General features: G+C 35.3%; 1 protein-coding gene across 6 annotated transcripts in view; it reads right to left on the reverse strand.

The window, feature by feature from the left end:
- The window catches only part of MACC1 (MET transcriptional regulator MACC1), a 182,498-nt gene that overhangs the window by 25,460 nt on the left and 139,257 nt on the right, over nt 1-17,781 (reverse strand). Inside the window, exon 1 of one of the 6 annotated variants that reach the window (XM_072764511.1) lies at nt 16,302-16,407. The exons of 4 other annotated variants lie outside the window; for them this stretch is intronic. The gene's annotated coding sequence lies outside the window, so the exon portion shown is untranslated. Of the gene's footprint in view, nt 1-11,827; nt 11,931-16,301; nt 16,408-17,781 lie in introns of those variants that run through there. One more of the 6 variants, XM_072764512.1, reaches the window with a different exon arrangement.

The following is a 17,781-nucleotide window of genomic DNA, read 5'->3' on the forward strand; positions in this document are numbered from 1 at the left end:
GAAAATTTTAGGAGGGTGGGGAGAAGAATGTTTGCAAGAGTAGCCAGGGAAGCAGTATCATTTAAAATAATTATTCCTTTAAAATGTGTTCCTTTGTTGGGTTAAATAGGTGAGGGGGTTCAAGAGTGCCTGAGTAGAGCCCTGCCTAGCGCCCTGCATCAAGCCCCCAAGCAGAGTCTGCTTGTCTCTCTCCCTCTGTTTCTTCTTGCACTCATTCTCTCTCTCAAGAAAACTTTAAAATTCTTTAAATAAATACATATACAGAAAAATAAATGAATAAATAAATAGTCTGAGAAGCTCATACCTCTCAGAAGGTAAGGAACTATAATCAGCTGATGATTCTCACCTGGTATGATTTTATTTAATGTTACCATGGTGTGTGTGACCTTACTAGATGTTACCCCCAGAGCACCTTCTGATGGGCTTGTGGCACTTTCTCATTAGTAGTTTACATTCTATAAACCAATAATTAAATAGTTTGTTATCTCTGGTCATTATGATCAAAGATTCAAAAAACCTGATAGGGAATTTTTCCCCAAGGAAAGTGGCTTCATTAGATTCTTTGGGGTGGGCAGCACGGACCCTGATACTTTATAAGCAGTACTAGTAATGCACAATAATTTCTATGATGCTTTCAATCTTGGTAACTCAAAATATTCCATCTTGTTAATATTACCACATTAATATGTCTATCACTTCCTTTCTATCTTATTACCCTTCCATCAATGATAGTATTGAAGTTCAGGAAAATTATGATAATTGTTCAGGATAACATATTAATGAACACAAATCAGGAACGGAGAAACAGTGATCAGAAATTGTTTTATGTTTAGTTTAATGATATAGCCAAGGAATCTTCACAGAAGCCCCAGTCTGGAAGGGAAAACATGAAGGCTCTAAGTAGATACACTAAAAGGAATATCTCAGGCCTGTAAACTAATAATAAAAATTTGCCATCATAATGATATTCATTTTAAGGATGGGGGAGGGGGGCTGTGCGCACAGCTCCCCGCCCCCATACTCCTTTCCTTAATGTAAAAAGAATTTGAAAATGCTTACAAATACTCAACAATGTGTTTAAATGACAAGCAAGTGCATATTATTCTTCAGAAAGTTAAAAAAATTAAAAACACAAGCCAGTGATTAGGGCGATACAGAGAGCTGGTAGGAAACCCAAAATAAGTAATTTTATGAATACCATGCTTTTAAGTTCCATATATGGCCAACAATAAACCACAAATCTGTCTCTCCCTTTCTCAAAGAGATCACAGCAAGGAAAATATTGCTAGTTACAAGCCTCACAGTGATCATACAATACAAATAAATCACTTAGCAGAAGCACCAGCATCATCAGGACTTCTGGGAACAACATCCTCACCCCACCCTTTACCCTATGTTCAACACTTGTTTTCTCTCATGGAACTCTTTCATGATGTGCACTGATGGTATCTTGCCCAAGGGCAATTGTGTCAAATCAGATGGAAAGCATTGAGTCCAGCTAAGTAGCCATCTGCCTCATAATCCAGATATGGATCTAAGACTACATGTTAGGTTAGAAAAAGCCAGGATAGGTCATCTGGTCTAGTAAAACCCATCATATTTACTTTCTTTCAACTGTTTCCACTTCTCAACCTGCATAGAGTTAGATGTTTTAGCTCTTGATGAGGACAGAGAGCAGCACTTTCTCTTTAAGACCCAAACAACCGGAGAAGGACAAACATTATATGGTCTCATTCATTTGGGGAATATAAAAAATAGTTAAAGGGAATAAAGGGGAAAGGAGAAAAAATGAGTGGGAAATATCAGAAAGGGAGACAGAACATGAAAGACTCCTAACTCTGGGAAACGAACTAGGGGTGGTGGATGGGGAGGTGGGCAGGGGATGGGGGTGACTGGGTGACGGGCACTGAGGTGGGCACTTGACAGGATGAGCACTGGGTGTTATTCTATATGTTGGCAAATTGAACACCAATAAAAAAATAAATTTATAAAAATTAATTTAAAAAGACCCAAACAATAAGCTAAGTTAAAGATGAGAATCATACTCTTGTAAAAATCGAGACAAGTAGCTCAAATGTAGGCCTTAAACAGAAGATAATTCTACCTTTGTATATGGTAGCTGTAACATAGGCTGAAATGTTCCTCAGAACATGGTTGTGCTATTGCTCCCCCACAAAAGCATATGAGTACTAACCTTATAGTCACAGAACAAGGATTTAGTACTTGCATTGTGAAAACATTTAATAAATTTGTTATCAAATGCCCACTGTTGCCGTATAATATTCCCAGTGATGTGTCTCTCAACTTTAAGTTTTGCATGCTCCTAGATAGCCGTCAAAGATAAATTAGCTGTAAAACCTATTCATAGTAACAGAACAAGTTTAATTGTTGCATAAGTTCTTGGATACAATTTTGGCTACGTAACAGTGACCTTAAGCCTTTTTTTTTTTTCTTGCAACCTTCAGTGCAAGAAAAAACTTCCTGACTTGTATTTTTCAAAAGGTACTGATTCAAAAGGCATGGAACCAGAGTTGGGATTTACAGTGTGGCTAATGAAGCTAAACCTGTAGGACCCTCACTTGCACAACCCTTTCCAAGGCCCTGAGCCTAATTCTTTGTTTTCTTGTAAGCTTCATATACTGCAAAACTCCTCCACTTTATAGAATACTTAACATCATGGGATCTGCTTTTCACCTATCAGCAGTATTGTTTGTTTGTTATGTGTAAATGCATTTTGGCAAAGTACAGAGAATACAGGCTTTGAAATTAGAATTCTCTTGTTTTAAGACCCTGGGTATAAACTTGAGAAAGCTGCTAAACATTTCTGTGATTTTATTTATCATCTGTAAAAAAGAAGCAAAAGCAGAAGAAGAGGAAGAAGAAAAGCAGCAAGTATTTCTATGTGTTACTTTTATTATTATATACCGAGCCCACAATCTTCATAGTACTGCTTTAATAGTTAAATGGCTATAAAAAGTAACACAATCAGCTGACTCCCTTTCTTTTCTTCTGATTTCTTCCTCCTGTTATTCCTGAAAATATAGAAACAATTTCTCCAACTGGACCCACTTGAGAAGCTTGTGTTGCTCTCCCTCAGATGGCTTGAGATTCTAACCTTACTTCCTAAGAGAAAAAAAAAAAAAAAGACTACTGACCAGTTGTATTTTGGAACTCAATCTACTTTCCATCACTCTCTGTAGAACATTTTAAAAATTATTTGCATTATTCCTGCCAAAAAGAGTGCTGGTCTTGTGACAACAGAAGCACTAGGGTATAGTAGAAAGAATACTGGCTTTAAAATTAGACAAGTTTGAAAAAAAGGTTACAAATGAATACAGTGGTCTGAGCATCACTTTTTCTCATTGATAGAGTGCAAACATATCTACTTTAAGTAGTTGCAGCAGTGGTAAGTGAATTACATATCAATAAAGTTGTTTAATTTTAAAAAGCTGTTATGCAGATTAAATACCACAAATCTCCAATTAACGCCAATTACTGTTTAAAATGATAATTCTTGTTTGTTTTATTTTCTCACATTTATGTCAATTCTGTTGATTCTAGCAAGAGTAAGAGTGGCCACTGACAAAGATACTTAAGGAATATGAGAAAAGAGAAAGGAGGAAAGGTATTGTGAAATTTCATCATTTTAGCTTAACTGAGTATTCAATGTCTGAAATGCTTTTTTTTTTTTACCTCTTAAGATAATTTAAAAACACCATATTATTTCCCAACTATAGTTTATCAGTCCCTTTTCAACAAAAATCTAATGTTTTTCAGCCAATACTTGCCCCACTCTTAGTGGACAGAACTAGTGATAAGATTCCCAATATTCTTTGCCAAGAGAAACATAGCCTCTGACAGACATTTTGTATACACCCACAGTCTTTCTTGTTTTGAACTTAGAACACTGGTGTGAATCATCTACATATCATCTGACAAAGTCTACCTTCTTGACAGAAAGCAAATGTCAATGTTCAGTGGCTGTTAAATGAGAACAGAGTGTTCATGGTAATTGCTGTGAGATGGAACACATGAATGAAGTTTGGTAGAACACATGAATGAAGTTTGGTAGATTTTTAAAAGGAACACTCATTATGCCACATCATCCAATGCATAAAGCAAGAGTTTCCCCTAAGTTCTCCACAATTTATCATGTCTAATTTTTAAAGTTCCAGGGACTTACCGTGTTTTTATTTGTCAATTTTGTAAACTGGGAATAGTGTGCAAAGTAGGAAGTGTTTATCAAAGCACAAACCTAGAAAATTCAAATATGTGTACCTATGTGAATACATGTATTCAGATAGATGGATGAATGGATAAATAGATGGATAATTTTATAGATATATGTGACAGATTATATATATATACACACAATTTAGTCAAACAATAAATATTTTTGTTATTAATAATACTTCACTGCTCTCTGAATACTGGAAACTAGAAGATCATTTCCTTTCTGAGAGACAAATCTTCAAAATTTCACTTATTTGAATATAGTATCAAGTAGTGATGGAGTATACAAGAAGACTAAAGAAAAAAGTTAAAAGAAACTAAAATTTTCCTATGTAAGAATGGAAACCAACTGATGGGGTAGAGAGTTAGAACTGCAGGTGATTGCAGCCTAAAAGGGATATGGGGAATAGGAAGATGTAACTAATGAGAATATTCTCAATGAAACACTAAGAGGTATCCATTGCTAACCTTACTATCTAGTTCTTACATACAATCTTCAGAAATCTTGATATGACTCACTGATGCAAAAAAAAAAAAGTTTATACTGAATAATGAGAGGTGTTGAGTTCTACTTAGAAGGATAAATAACAGGAAAACACAGCTTCCCAAATGAACATATAGGTTACAAGTAGGTAGACCAACCATCCATCTGGGTTCACCCAGGACCACTCAGTGTTAAATCTGAAACTTCTCAGCTCAGTGAAAACCAGGATGGTTAGTCACTGTAATTACAAATATAGCGCTATAAACACATGATCTCACAAGGAGGATGTAAAATATTCAATGTAAATTCCTTCTTTCTACACAAATTTTTAAAATATTTGAAACCATCATGAGAAAGAGAAGCAAATACATATATCTGAGCTGTACAAGAATGATTAATTTTAATGTTTTAAATTCCATTTTATTTTTTTACTTTCAGATATTATTCTAATGGAAACAGCAAATTAAACACAAAGGAAATCATCTAGAATGGAATGAATAGAATTGTCCATCATTGTCCTTTTTATTTCATTAAATCAGCCTGAAAAATGGAACCCTCTCCTCAGCAGCCCAAACAGACTACAAATCTTTCCAAGAACAAGCCCGTTCTCTCTCTTCCTCTCTATGCCCCACTTCTTTAAAAACAAGGGTAATACTCAGGTTTAAGAGTTGTGTTTCTCTCTGCTGAAACCCTTGTGAGAGCCATGGGCTCCTCACCAACAGATGGGGAAAATGGCAGGAGGCTCAGAGTCGTGTCCACAGCACCACCTGGTGCCAGGTCAGGGTCCTCTTGAACTGCTGTTCTGGAATTTTGCTCTGGCCAGCTCCCTAACCATTTGCCCTAACCAGCTTAATGTACAACAGTGGTTCTCAATGGTTCCTTCATCAAAATCAACTTCACAACTTAAAATATATATATATGTAGATGCCCTAAACCAATCCCAAGATCCTGGGATGGAGCCCAGTATCATTATTTTTATTAAAAGAAAAAAACTCTCAGGAGATTCTGATATACAATGAAGATTGAGAGCCATGAAATCATGATGTGATAAAAATATATTTGTTTTCATTTTGTTTGTAAGACATATTACTGGAAATAATAAAATATATGGCAGCTCAAGATTCCCCACCCCCTAGAAGGCAACTCTTCTAGAGGCAAAAACATGTATTAGGACATTGTACTAGACATGAGGTATCAGGGTGATAAAGGAAAACTGTAGGACTCTCTCTTCCCTGTGGGTAGCATGGCCGTTCCTGGGATAGTCTAGGAATTGTTTCTAAGACCAATTTTGCTCTAGGTTAGGGGGAAAGCTTTTACCTTTACACTGCTTTACCAGGGCTCAGGGCTCCTGTTTTTTCTTAGAATTATAAGATCTAGATGGAGACACTTCCAGATATTAAGAAAATGTAACAACTTGCTTTTAGCATAAGTCTAGGTTCTACCTGTGGCTTAGGAAGAGTTTTCTTGGGCTCCAGGTGGCATTTTCTAGCATTCACTCACTCTCTCTTTCCCTTACACGTGTATATCCCAAAAAAATCTCTCTGGTTAACATTTTCCTAGTAAAAGCTTCTTAGTATTTAGTACATAAATTTTATGGAAATGTGAATCCCTCATTACAATATTTTGACCACTTATCTTCCTAGGGAAAAAAATATTTATTTCCCCTAAACTCAAAGGAAAATTTTTAGCTAAAGAATATCAAGAAAACTTAAAGTTTCATGTCAAATCCAACCAACAGAACACTGGAACAATAGTAGCCTTTTCAAAATCAAGGTAGTATATATAGGGGATCCCTGGGTGGGCAGCGGTTTAGCGCCTGCCTTTGGCCCAGGGCATGATCCTGGAGACCCGGGATTGAGTCCCACATCGGGCTCCTGGTGCATGGAGCCTGCTTCTCCCTCTGCCTGTGTCTCTGCCTCTCTCTCTTTCTCTCTCTGTGACTATCATAAACAAATAAATTAATTTTAAAAAAGATAGTATATATAAAGGACGTGCATTTTGAAGCTACTGACACTAAGTAATATTGAGTTATTTTTTTTGGCTTTATATTACTATATTAACTGTGTGGTATTTAATGTGTATGTCTGCTTTACTATTTTTGTTACATATTTAGGAAAGGAGTTGAGGGTTTGGGGTGATACATAATGCATTATCACTTTTCTCATTTAAAAGGTTGGAAATATAGAAATACAGAATGTCTGAAATTAAAGGACAAATGACTAAATTCAGGTAGGAAATTTCTGAGTCCCTTTGTGTCTATTAGGTGAAGTTCTTAAACTATGTTGTTCAAGTATACTCTATGCTTATAACTATTTTATAATTGGTGTTTTATAAGTTTCTGCTGGTGACATGAAAAAATTTCCAAACAAAATTTTGAAGATGTTAAATTGTCTTGTGATTCAGTAATTTTTTGCTTTATAAGGTTCAGGGCTTTGTTGTTAAGCCCATGCAAGTATGCAAAGGCTGTTTCCTAAAATGGATTTTCTCTTTATTTTCCTCTGTGTTTCTATTTATCCCTGAATACTTTTTGACCTAAATTTATTTCATGTGATATTAGTATTGCCATACCACTTTCTTTTCATTATCATATTCTACAATTTTAAGATATTAAGATATTAAGATAAGTTTAATATCTCTAGAAATCAAGATGCATATGCAACTGATGTCAGATTTTAATTGGCTTTGACTTTTTCACTATGGTATTACATAAAATAAGTGTGCCTTAAAATGTATGGTATCTTAAATTCAAAGAAATACAGTATTTACCTGGCTATCTTTTACTATTTCTGTATTTCAACTCCTGTGGTTGATTGTTAGATATGCCACCTTAAACATCAAATAGCTGGGTTTTTAAGAATTTATGCTTTTTATTAACCTCTAGCTTTAAGTAGTTGAGTGCTATCCTTCTACAATCACTTAAAAACTCCCAAGTTTTATCATTTCTGATGTAGGAGAAGATGTTAGGGTTTGAAGCTGATAGCCATGAAAGAATTCATAAGGTGGCTTTGGTGCAAAAAGGTGATTTTATTAAAGCACAGGGACAGGACCTGTAGGCAGAAAGAGCTGCACTGGGTCATGAGGAGTAGCCCATTATAGACTTTCATATTGGGAAGGGATTAGGGACAGCATAAGTCTCTAAGGAATTTTGGGAGCAAGGTTTCCAGAACCTTGAGGGAACTAGGTATTATTGGGAAAGGATCATTTGTTATTGTCTAATAAAACCTTAGTCATGAGACCTTTCAGATATATGGGTGGGCCATATGTTTTGGGGGATGATTGCCAACATGGATCTTGGGGGCTTAGAGATAAAGGAAATTTCTAAAGGAACTTTTATATGTTAAAGTATACTTAAAGGATCCTGGGGATTGGGCTAAGATTGCCTTTTGCCCTTTGCAAAGTATTAACATCAAGGCAGTTGAGTCCTTAGAGGAAGGTCACTCTGCCTATTTCAAGGACTTGTCAATGGGCTGTAGATAGTAAGGAAATTTAATGATTTTTCTTCTGCTTTTGTTTCCCACATCAATTTCTACTATCTTATGTCATATTTTACTTACTTGCTTCTATTTTTCTTTTCCTTCTCTTAGATTTATAAAATTTTCAATATTCCCTTACATTCCCTATTCCACATTTCTAAACACATATCATATTTCTCTTCAACCTCCTACTAAGACCATAGAGGGTAAATAGTTATCAGTCCTCTCTAAGAAGTAGAAAAATCGAATCTGAATCACCAAGAAATTTTTTGTGTACACAGGTCTACAGTTTGCCATTATAATAAATGAACTAATAAGAGACAAAATGCTCTTTAAAATTCTGTCAATATCCTAGCTACTTATCTCTTATAAGCTTTTTATATAACTATATTAAAACATTTATTTCTCTAGCATATATCTTTTGGTATTCAAATAATAGACAAAATGAGCATTCCAATCAAACTCACACAGACATACATAAACTAAATTGAAAACAACATGTAATCATGGAAAAGAGGCAAGAAATAAGGAAGATTTTTAAAACTGGTTTGGCTGTCCAAGCTAAAAATGAGATGGTACTTATAAAATATACAGAAGGGAATAGAAACATTCCTTAAATAGGTTTTAACTGTGAATAAAAATGAAATAGAAAATTAATTCTGCTGAATTATCAAAGGAAGAGAATGAAAACAGAACAAAGTGAGAAAAATTAACTTTTAGTATTTTTAAATCATTGCAAATAAAATATAGTAATAGAAAATAAAGATCCTGAAAACATGAGAAATCTGACAGAAATAGGAAAAAGACTGTCTAGTACAGATTAAATTAAATTTGTAGCAACTATGGACAGCTAGCACTCATTGGGCATCCTCTGTGCCAAGCATCTATCCAAGTATTTTGTATCTGTTGTCTCCTCTAATCAGCACAGCTGTGCTAGGGGATACACCATATTATTGTCTTTTTTTGGCAGATGGGGAAACTTGGGTACGTAAAGATTAATTCAATTATCCAACATCATACTCCAGGGAGTAAATGGGACAGGAGCCAAAGCCCACAAATCTTGTTCCAGAGCCCACACTCCCTACTGCTATATGCAGAGTGATCCGTGGGCAACATTCCTAAAGTCCTTGTTGCAGAAGACCTGGGGTAGGGAGCTTCTGATGGAACCCCTGCAAGAATTACCACCCTATGGCCAGAGCTCCTATTATATCCACAATGGGGTCTCAGTTCAGGAAAGTTTTGCTCCTGGGCTTCTCCGGCTGTTTTTCTTCCTTACTTCCTCATGTTCTTTTATTGCCTCTCCTTGTAATCTAAAAGTGTCTTTGATCCTTATGTACTCAAAGGAACTTGATAATTGGGATGTTAATTTTCAGTTTTGCAATATAAGGAAGATGAAGCATTTACCAACAGCATTCTAAATGATTCTTGAACGCTCCTGAGGTGGGTGGTGGGGGTAGTGGAAACTTCCAAAAATACAAAATATTTATTCCTTGTACTAAGAATTGAAATAAATTATTATATTAATCAACAATGTGTGAAATTATGGCTGCGGTCAGAATGGAACACCATAAAAATCTAAAACCATACAGAAAAGTGGGTAAAATAATAAAATAAATAAACAGGAGCCAGAAATACTGAAAATATAAGATCAGTCCCAGTGGGAGAATTATTAAAATATGATGCGGAAACTTTCAGGAGATTCACATAAAAATATCTAAGGATTGACTTAGGAATTTGGATTATTTTGTTTGAAGAAAGAGAATGAGTTTATAGAGAGTCCTAAGGAAATCTAAATAATAATAGTTTAATCATACATAAAGATATTCATTACTACACAATTTCAATGCCAAAGTAAATTAACATAAATATCTTGTAATGTAGACAAAATTGAATAAATTAAAAAACATCATCTCACTGGAATATTATGCAGCTGTTAAAAATAATCTGGATGGAAGTATGTTATAGCATAAAGTATGTTATAAGACTACAGTAAGTCAGAAAAGCTTAAAATGTGGTCCAAAATCAAATGCATATAATTATTATTACCATGTTTTAGAAAATCAGAGAAAGGGAAACAAGATTGCAACAAACATTTTATTTTTAAAAAACAATTATATTTATTTATTCATGAGAGAAACAGAGAGAGAGAGAGAGAGAGAGAGAGAGAGGCAGAGACACAGGCAGAGGGAGAAGCAGGCTCCAGGTAGGAGCCCAATGTGGGACTCAATCCCGGGACTCCAGGATCACGCCCCAGGCCTAAGGCAGATGCTAAACTGCTGAGCCACCCAGCAATCCCCGACAAACATTTTAAAGTACTATCAAGACGTGTATAAATAGTTAGAATCTTAATACCGATTTTCATTGTCCTTTTTTCTATTTTCCAATGTTTAACAAGATATGTTCTCTTCTTATGAAAATTTTTTTGCATAATTTATGGGCCATGGTGATTAAATTATAGTTTGTTCCCAAAGAGGGACACATTTAGAGTAAAACAGGATGAAGAGGAAACCATAATGGAAACAAAGAAAATTTCTTAAATTCTTAAAATTCTATCATAAATTAGTATTTCATGCCAATCCCTTGATTCTAATAATCATTTCATCTTACAAGACTGGCAACCTAATGATCTTAATACCTTTTCACTGCCCCCCACCTGCCTCCCCCATGAACCAGTCTTTTGTATTCCAAAGTGATTTAATAAAATAACGACATCTAGGACATAGAATAAGTATAAATAAGTGGTACTTTAAAGATAGAAGGATAAATATACAATTAATAGCCAAAGGAAAAGGCTTAAAATGGTAAAAAATAAATCAGGACACTTCATGTTTATTCAAATGTATGTATACCAGATTATTTTTGTTTGCTGAATATCAAAGAAAATTACAATTATGCCAAATTAAATGTTTAATTTTCAAGTTTTCTACTTACTTTCCTTTATTCAAAACATTTTGATCCTATTATTTTAATTACTATTTAGCATTTGTATAGTATCTGAAACCAGAAATTGGCTAATAAGCTAACAAACCACTAATATAACATTACTGGATCTTGACAATAAATAAAAAATTTTTGCTCAAATCAAATTTTGCAGAACTAACTAAGAGTATGAGAGTCAAGGCATTAACAAACAAACATTCTGTTGATTCTTTTGTTCAAAAAGGAATTAGCAGTGCCTTTTCCCCTTCCCACGGACTGCAGAGATTACATTCTAAAGCATGAAAATTCTGGAGCAGTTCATTTCTTCAAATGCAACAAAGCCAAAATCTGTTTTTGTAAAATTAAAAAAAAATTTAAAAAAAAAAGTATGTGTGGGATTAATCACAAGCTTTTTTTTTTTTTTTTTTAATAATAACCCACCCTTTTTTTTTTATTTTATTTTTGAGAGCCTGTTTGTGGAACTGTTAATGACAGAATGATCAGTGGACATATTACTGTGATTTCTCTGTTAAAAATTCTATTAGACGCTGACAAGAAAAATGAGTATTACTCCCAATAATATTTGCTTTCTGTTTTGTGAAAATACAGTCTTCCCTTGAAAAACACAACTGGTACTATGACACAAAGCCTATAAACAAGGGAGGATAGTAAAAACTCAGAAAAGAAAGCTCCAATATTTCTTGAATGACTCACTCACCTTTCTTTTTGTCATGCCAGCTGCACTAATCAAAACATTCTTCCTTAGACATTTTATCCATGTCTACAAATGACTAGCAGTAACACAGCACCTACAGGGTCCTGTAAGGAAAACAGAAACCATACAAGGTCCTTCACACCTCAGCTGGAGGTAAGGAACCTGGTTCAAGGTGTGTTACACATTGATCTGAAAACACAGCTGGGGCCTCTATAACTGGTACTGGATTTGCCAGGCAGGTACCACTCACCTGGAGCTGAGGCTACCAACAGGCTCTGCCTACAGGTGCTGGCAGAGCCAAGGGGAGCACCACTTGGCAGATGCTAGGATATCTGAGGTGGCACTGGTCATGAAACCAAGGAAGAATTCTGAATTATGGGTAATTGGAATGGCCAGAGGATGCTGGAGTCCATAGCCTTTAGCTGCTGTAGATGGAGACCCAAAAGCTACAAATAAGAGGTGAGTCACTTTGCATCTCTTTCACTTCTCAGCCTCTTGCCAGGATATCACATTAGCAAGAGCTAACTGGAATTTTGCTGGCAATAAAAACTGTGGAGTATCAGAAGCCTATCATACATAGAAAAACATAGTAGGGAAAAAGGGGAGACTGAAAGAAAATAGGCGAATGGCTGTAACATCTTTTATCTTCTGTGCCAATTTCTCTGTAGTATTTGTTTAAAATGGTTATATCTAAATTTGCCAGTGAGAATCTGGCATCTTGTTCTTATAATCTTACCAAAGGAATAAAATGATAAACAAATAAGATATAAATAGAAGACAAGGATATAATATACAATATGTAATATATAATATATTTCTATAAACTAGTGATTTTGTTTAAGCCTGCTATTTTAAAAAATCTGATTTTTCCAACTTTAGTAAAGGCACATTTAGCCAGTTTTTGCAAATTACAAAATGGTATCTGTGTTTTCTTACTGCCATGAAGCCATTAATGTTTTACTTAAACCTTTATAATTCTGTTCAAATTCCAACATATGATGTTCATGAACAGATAACTAATACAAGAAGTAAGCAATCAAGAAATGTTTTTTAGTCTTTGGTAAATAAAGTAGTTCAATTCTTTGCTACTCTTCTCATTGAGAATCCCTACAACTTTATATTAGCCTTAGTGATCTGCATGACTAATAGAATCCAGGAGGAACTGGGATTGCTGCGATTGCCAAGTGTAGATCATAATAAATCTTGCAGCCTTGTATTCAGGTCTCTCTGAAAACTTATTCTGGAATAGAAAGAGAGAGAGAGAAAGAGAGAGGGGAAGAGAAGGAGAGAAGGAGAGAGGAAGGGAGGGAGGGAGGAAAGAAGGAAACTTACTCTGGGTGAAATCAGCTGCCATGTAAGAAATCCAACTACCCTGAGACCACCTTGGTGGAGATACTACATATGGGTGCTCTTGTTGACAGTTCCAGCAGAGCTCCAACTCCTAGCCAGTCCCTGCAAGGTGCCAAACATGAATGTGAAGGCACCTTGAACCCTCCAAACCAGATTATCTGCAAACCAAGAACCACAGTCCATACAATGATGAGCAGAAAACCACCCAACCAATCCCTACCTGAACCTTACGGCTATCAAATTGTGAGACGTAATAAAATGCTTATTTTGAGCCACTAAGTTTTGGGATAGTTCATTATGTAGCAAGAGATAAGGAATGTGGTCTTTCTAATAAGCAAGGAAATGCACACTAAAGCAAATTATCCGTTTTAAAGGTAACCAGGTTATACTGGCTAATGTAATTAAATCACAAAACACAGTATTCGGGGATAAAGTGTTCTCATATCTGAGTTATGAATTTGAAAATTAATATAATATCTGAAGGAAAATCTTTGACAATATGAAGTTGATACAAGTTGAGCTTATGGCCCCTTAGTGTGATGAGTTCCTTCAAAACACTGAGAAGGCCCCTAAAAATTTATGTTTACAATTTGTATTATTTCTCTCAAAGGGTCCCCTTCCCAAGTTGTATAAATTTCAGGCCCCACAAAATAGAATCTATCCCTGGGGAATGTATATTCATAATCCTAAAACTCTTTTAGCCCTTCTCAGTAATTTATATTTTCCCCAGGAATATAATTCAAAAGGAAGAAGGGCAGCTAAGTTTATAAAACTCCTTATCAGAGCATGATATATAATAGAAAAATAAACTGCAAATAACTCAAATGTTCTATAACAGATGAATAATTGAATAAATTATAAACTATCAACTGAGGGCACAATGTCATCTTTTTAAAAACTACTTACAAAAACTCTAACAACACAAGAAATTGTTTATAGTATGGTTAAGTGAAAAAGCTAATTTGGAAAGTTTATATAAACTATGATTGCAAGTATAAAAATGTATACATTACAGATAAAAACTGGAAAGAAATTTGGAGAAGTGAGAATGGTTGAGATGATGGTCATGAGATGCAACTTTGTCTTTAATTTTTTTTCACATTTTTTCTTCTAAGTCACATCCCATTATGGTCATTGTAAGTGATGCAAGCTCTCTCAGAAATCAGCATATGAGGTTTTATAAGACATATCCTGTAAAAGCTGTGGCTAAACTCAGGGAATTCTTGTACTGCCCAAATCTCAGGAAAGCAGACCAACTGGGCTGTGGAAGTCCACTTCTCATATCTTTGCAAAATGTGATGTGGGAAAATAAATTTGTCATTAGGAAGGTAAACTCAGACTCATGGGGAAGTTTGTCTTCTTTCTCTTCCTCTTTCACCTCATGAATGACAAAGTAAAACTGTGAGGGGCCAGAAATCGAAGAGCCAATACTGTCACCATCTCCACATCTGCCACCTTTATACAAAAAGGAATGGATTAAAGTGCACAGATACACACACACACACACACACACACACACCTTCAAGTACACTTATTTAAAGCAAACATTAGCTATATAATAATTTTTTGGATATTATGGCATGCTGGTGGGAAATCTCAAGATCTGGAAGCTAGTTCTAGGTTTGCGGCCAGCTAGTTATGTGACTGCAGTGACACTCTGCTTGCTGAGAGCCTCATGTGTCCATCTGTAAAATGGAAGGTTCGTCAAGATGTGATCACCAAGATCCAGTCTGTTGTCACCACACTCCAACTCTGTCCAAAATGAAATGGGGTACATTTAAAAAATAAGGAATTTGTGAAACCACACTGTTAAGTGGGTTTTATCTCTGAAAGGGAAGCCAGGTTTGGATGTAGTTCACTGGTGACAGAAGCAAGGGACCCAGCTCTCCTTCTATTCTCCAAAACAGTGCAACCAAATCCCACCCCCATGTCCTCTCCTTTTACTTTTCTTTAGAGTAACCCAGGGAAAGCCATTTTAAACTGAACTCGTGGCAGAAGTAAAGAGAGACTCTGAAGTAGCTCTCCCTCTTTCACTGTGCCTCATTAGGGTGATGGCCAAGCCAGCTAAACCTCTGGGCTCTTGTGGCAGAGCTTCAGTAGGCAACTAGGAAGGCAAGACTATGTCAGGTACTTTACTTCCACACAAAACATCACTGTGCTGTATTCAAGAGCAATATGGAAAGCCTCCCTTTCGGGTGTGTCTTCACAATGTGAATTTAAACTCACCTACCACATCTTTTCTTTAAAAGCCATGCTGGGACTAAAAGAGGATACAGGAACCATTTACACACACAGTTCTAGTCTTAGTCTCTAAATCACTTTCAATCAAGAGACAGTATTAAAAAGGAAAGCATTTTACTCCAGCCTATCAAAATGGCCTTTATAGAGTGATGGCTCAGCACTGACCTCCTTGGGTTTTACTCATGGTACAGAGGAGATGTGACCATATATGAAATTTCTAAATATTTTTGTAAAACTGTAATCAGAGAATTTGTCTGTGGTGTTCTCATATAAAGTCCTGTATGGCAAATTATTTTCAGAGTTTAGGGATAGGAAAAGTTTCTTCCTCCTAATGTTTTCTTTTACTAAAATACTGCATCACCTCGTGCTTTGGATTTTCCTTTGGCTACTAAGGAAGCTTAGGCTGGGCTTTTATACATTTGCAGTAATATCCCTATATTCCCACCTTTGATTTGTTTGATATAAGTCATTTCCTCTTCCAATCCCAAACAACCATACCCTGTCATTATTATGTGAGGCTTAGCTTCTATTGTTAACTGTTTTCAATTTTATTGTGTGTATATTTTTATGATTAGATACTTCGAGTCATATTGGGGAAAGGTAACATATAAATATATAACAGTGTGTATTGGTATATGTATATATGTTTCTGTTGTATGTGATATATGTTATCATTGATTATCACAGAAAACATATCCTTAGAACTGAAAAGACTTTAGTTTTAATTTAATTGATTAGTTCCTAACATAATTTTCTCATGCATGGAGAATCTATTTCTTTAAAGAAATGTTGTCCAGAACTTAAAGAAATACAGTTGTAAAATAAATAAATAAAAGCAAAGCCCATCTGTTTGAAAGGAAGGAAGATAAAAGTTCACTACCCTCACCTTGCTACCGTCCTGTTCACTGAATGAGGAGCTCTGGAGTCATTCCACAGAACTTGGTTTTCCATGGTGCGTATTTAAATACTACTGATCAACTTCAGTTGTCTTCTTTTATAAATATGGAAATTAAAACATTGAAATTATGAGTTACCAAAAAAACTTAACCTAGTTGGTTATGAGGTCAATATCGATTTTAGGTCCCTGACTTCCAAATGTTTATTTTTTTTCACAACAGGAAGATAAATCCCAAAATCGGTTTAACATTAAAATTGTGGTGCTTGAAAAGAGTTGAGTGATTTGGGATTTTGTTAAAAATTAAAGAGTCTGAGATTTTCTTAAAATCAATGAAGCAGCAAATGCTATTTTCTCTTTCTTCCTCCTACCAGGCCTATCCACAAGGAAATGCTCTCCTTTCTTCTCAGATTTGCTGTCAACTGGTTCTGCCACTTGCCTCATCCCAATGCAATCTCCGTAGAGCTAAATTTTTTGACCTTCTGAGTAAAGAATCATGTGGCCCTGCATTTTTTTTGTATATTAAATAAAGATAGCTAAGATAAAGATTATGTGGAATCTTAGTGACAACTCGTTTTTCTTTCTTGGGCATTAAAAGTTGGCCAGACTTTGATTTTTAAGATTATACATATCAAATTCTTTTGTCCATTTAGAAAAACCTGCACATATTCTTGTGTAGGTACCATCAATAAACTGGGGAATGAATTAACTGAGGAATTAATTAACTTGGAATAACTGGGGAATGAATTAACTGAGGAATTAATTAACTTAGAGGCATGGTTTATTTTACAAATGTCTCCAGATGAAAACCAAGAAAGTAAAATGTAACTGCATTATGCACAACGGTTTCAGAAAAACTAGATAGACCATGGAAAGTTAAAAAACCCATATTTGAACTGCAAAATTCAAAGTCACAAATCTTCACACTCAATTTCAACTGAAGCAGTAAAAGTTTCAATCAAATTTTGATCATTTAGTAGTAGGCTTAATATCATGGCTTTTAGGAGAAATGTTTTTACTGTATGTTTCAATTTTTATTCCACACAATATACAGGCTTATTTTTTCACTAGGATATATAGACAATTTCATTTATGGAAAAATTTATTTAACAAAATCCATTTCAACATAAACCATTTAAAGGATCATAAGAAGAAAACATCACTCTCTAGTGGTGAAACCTTGAAATAGCAAGGTCCTGAGGGCAGAAGGTCTTCCTCCTGTCTGGCACTGACCCATCCAGATAGAGGAATTAAAAGAAGGGTCTGAAGAGTGGGTATTAGTGAAGAAACCTCAGGAAGACTACAACATCTGGAGGTTCCTGAGGGCATCAGATACCTGAGGCATGCAGTATGGTGGGAAGAGAAGCAAACCACTGACAAAAAGATATTGATCAAAGCAATGTCTGATCTCCTTTCAGGAGGACTGGGAAAAACCTGGCAGTAATTAAACTAGTCCCTAAGTAAAGTCCCA

This window comes from Vulpes vulpes, chromosome 7 (assembly GCF_048418805.1).
Source record: "Vulpes vulpes isolate BD-2025 chromosome 7, VulVul3, whole genome shotgun sequence".
Classification (NCBI taxonomy): domain Eukaryota; kingdom Metazoa; phylum Chordata; class Mammalia; order Carnivora; family Canidae; genus Vulpes; species Vulpes vulpes.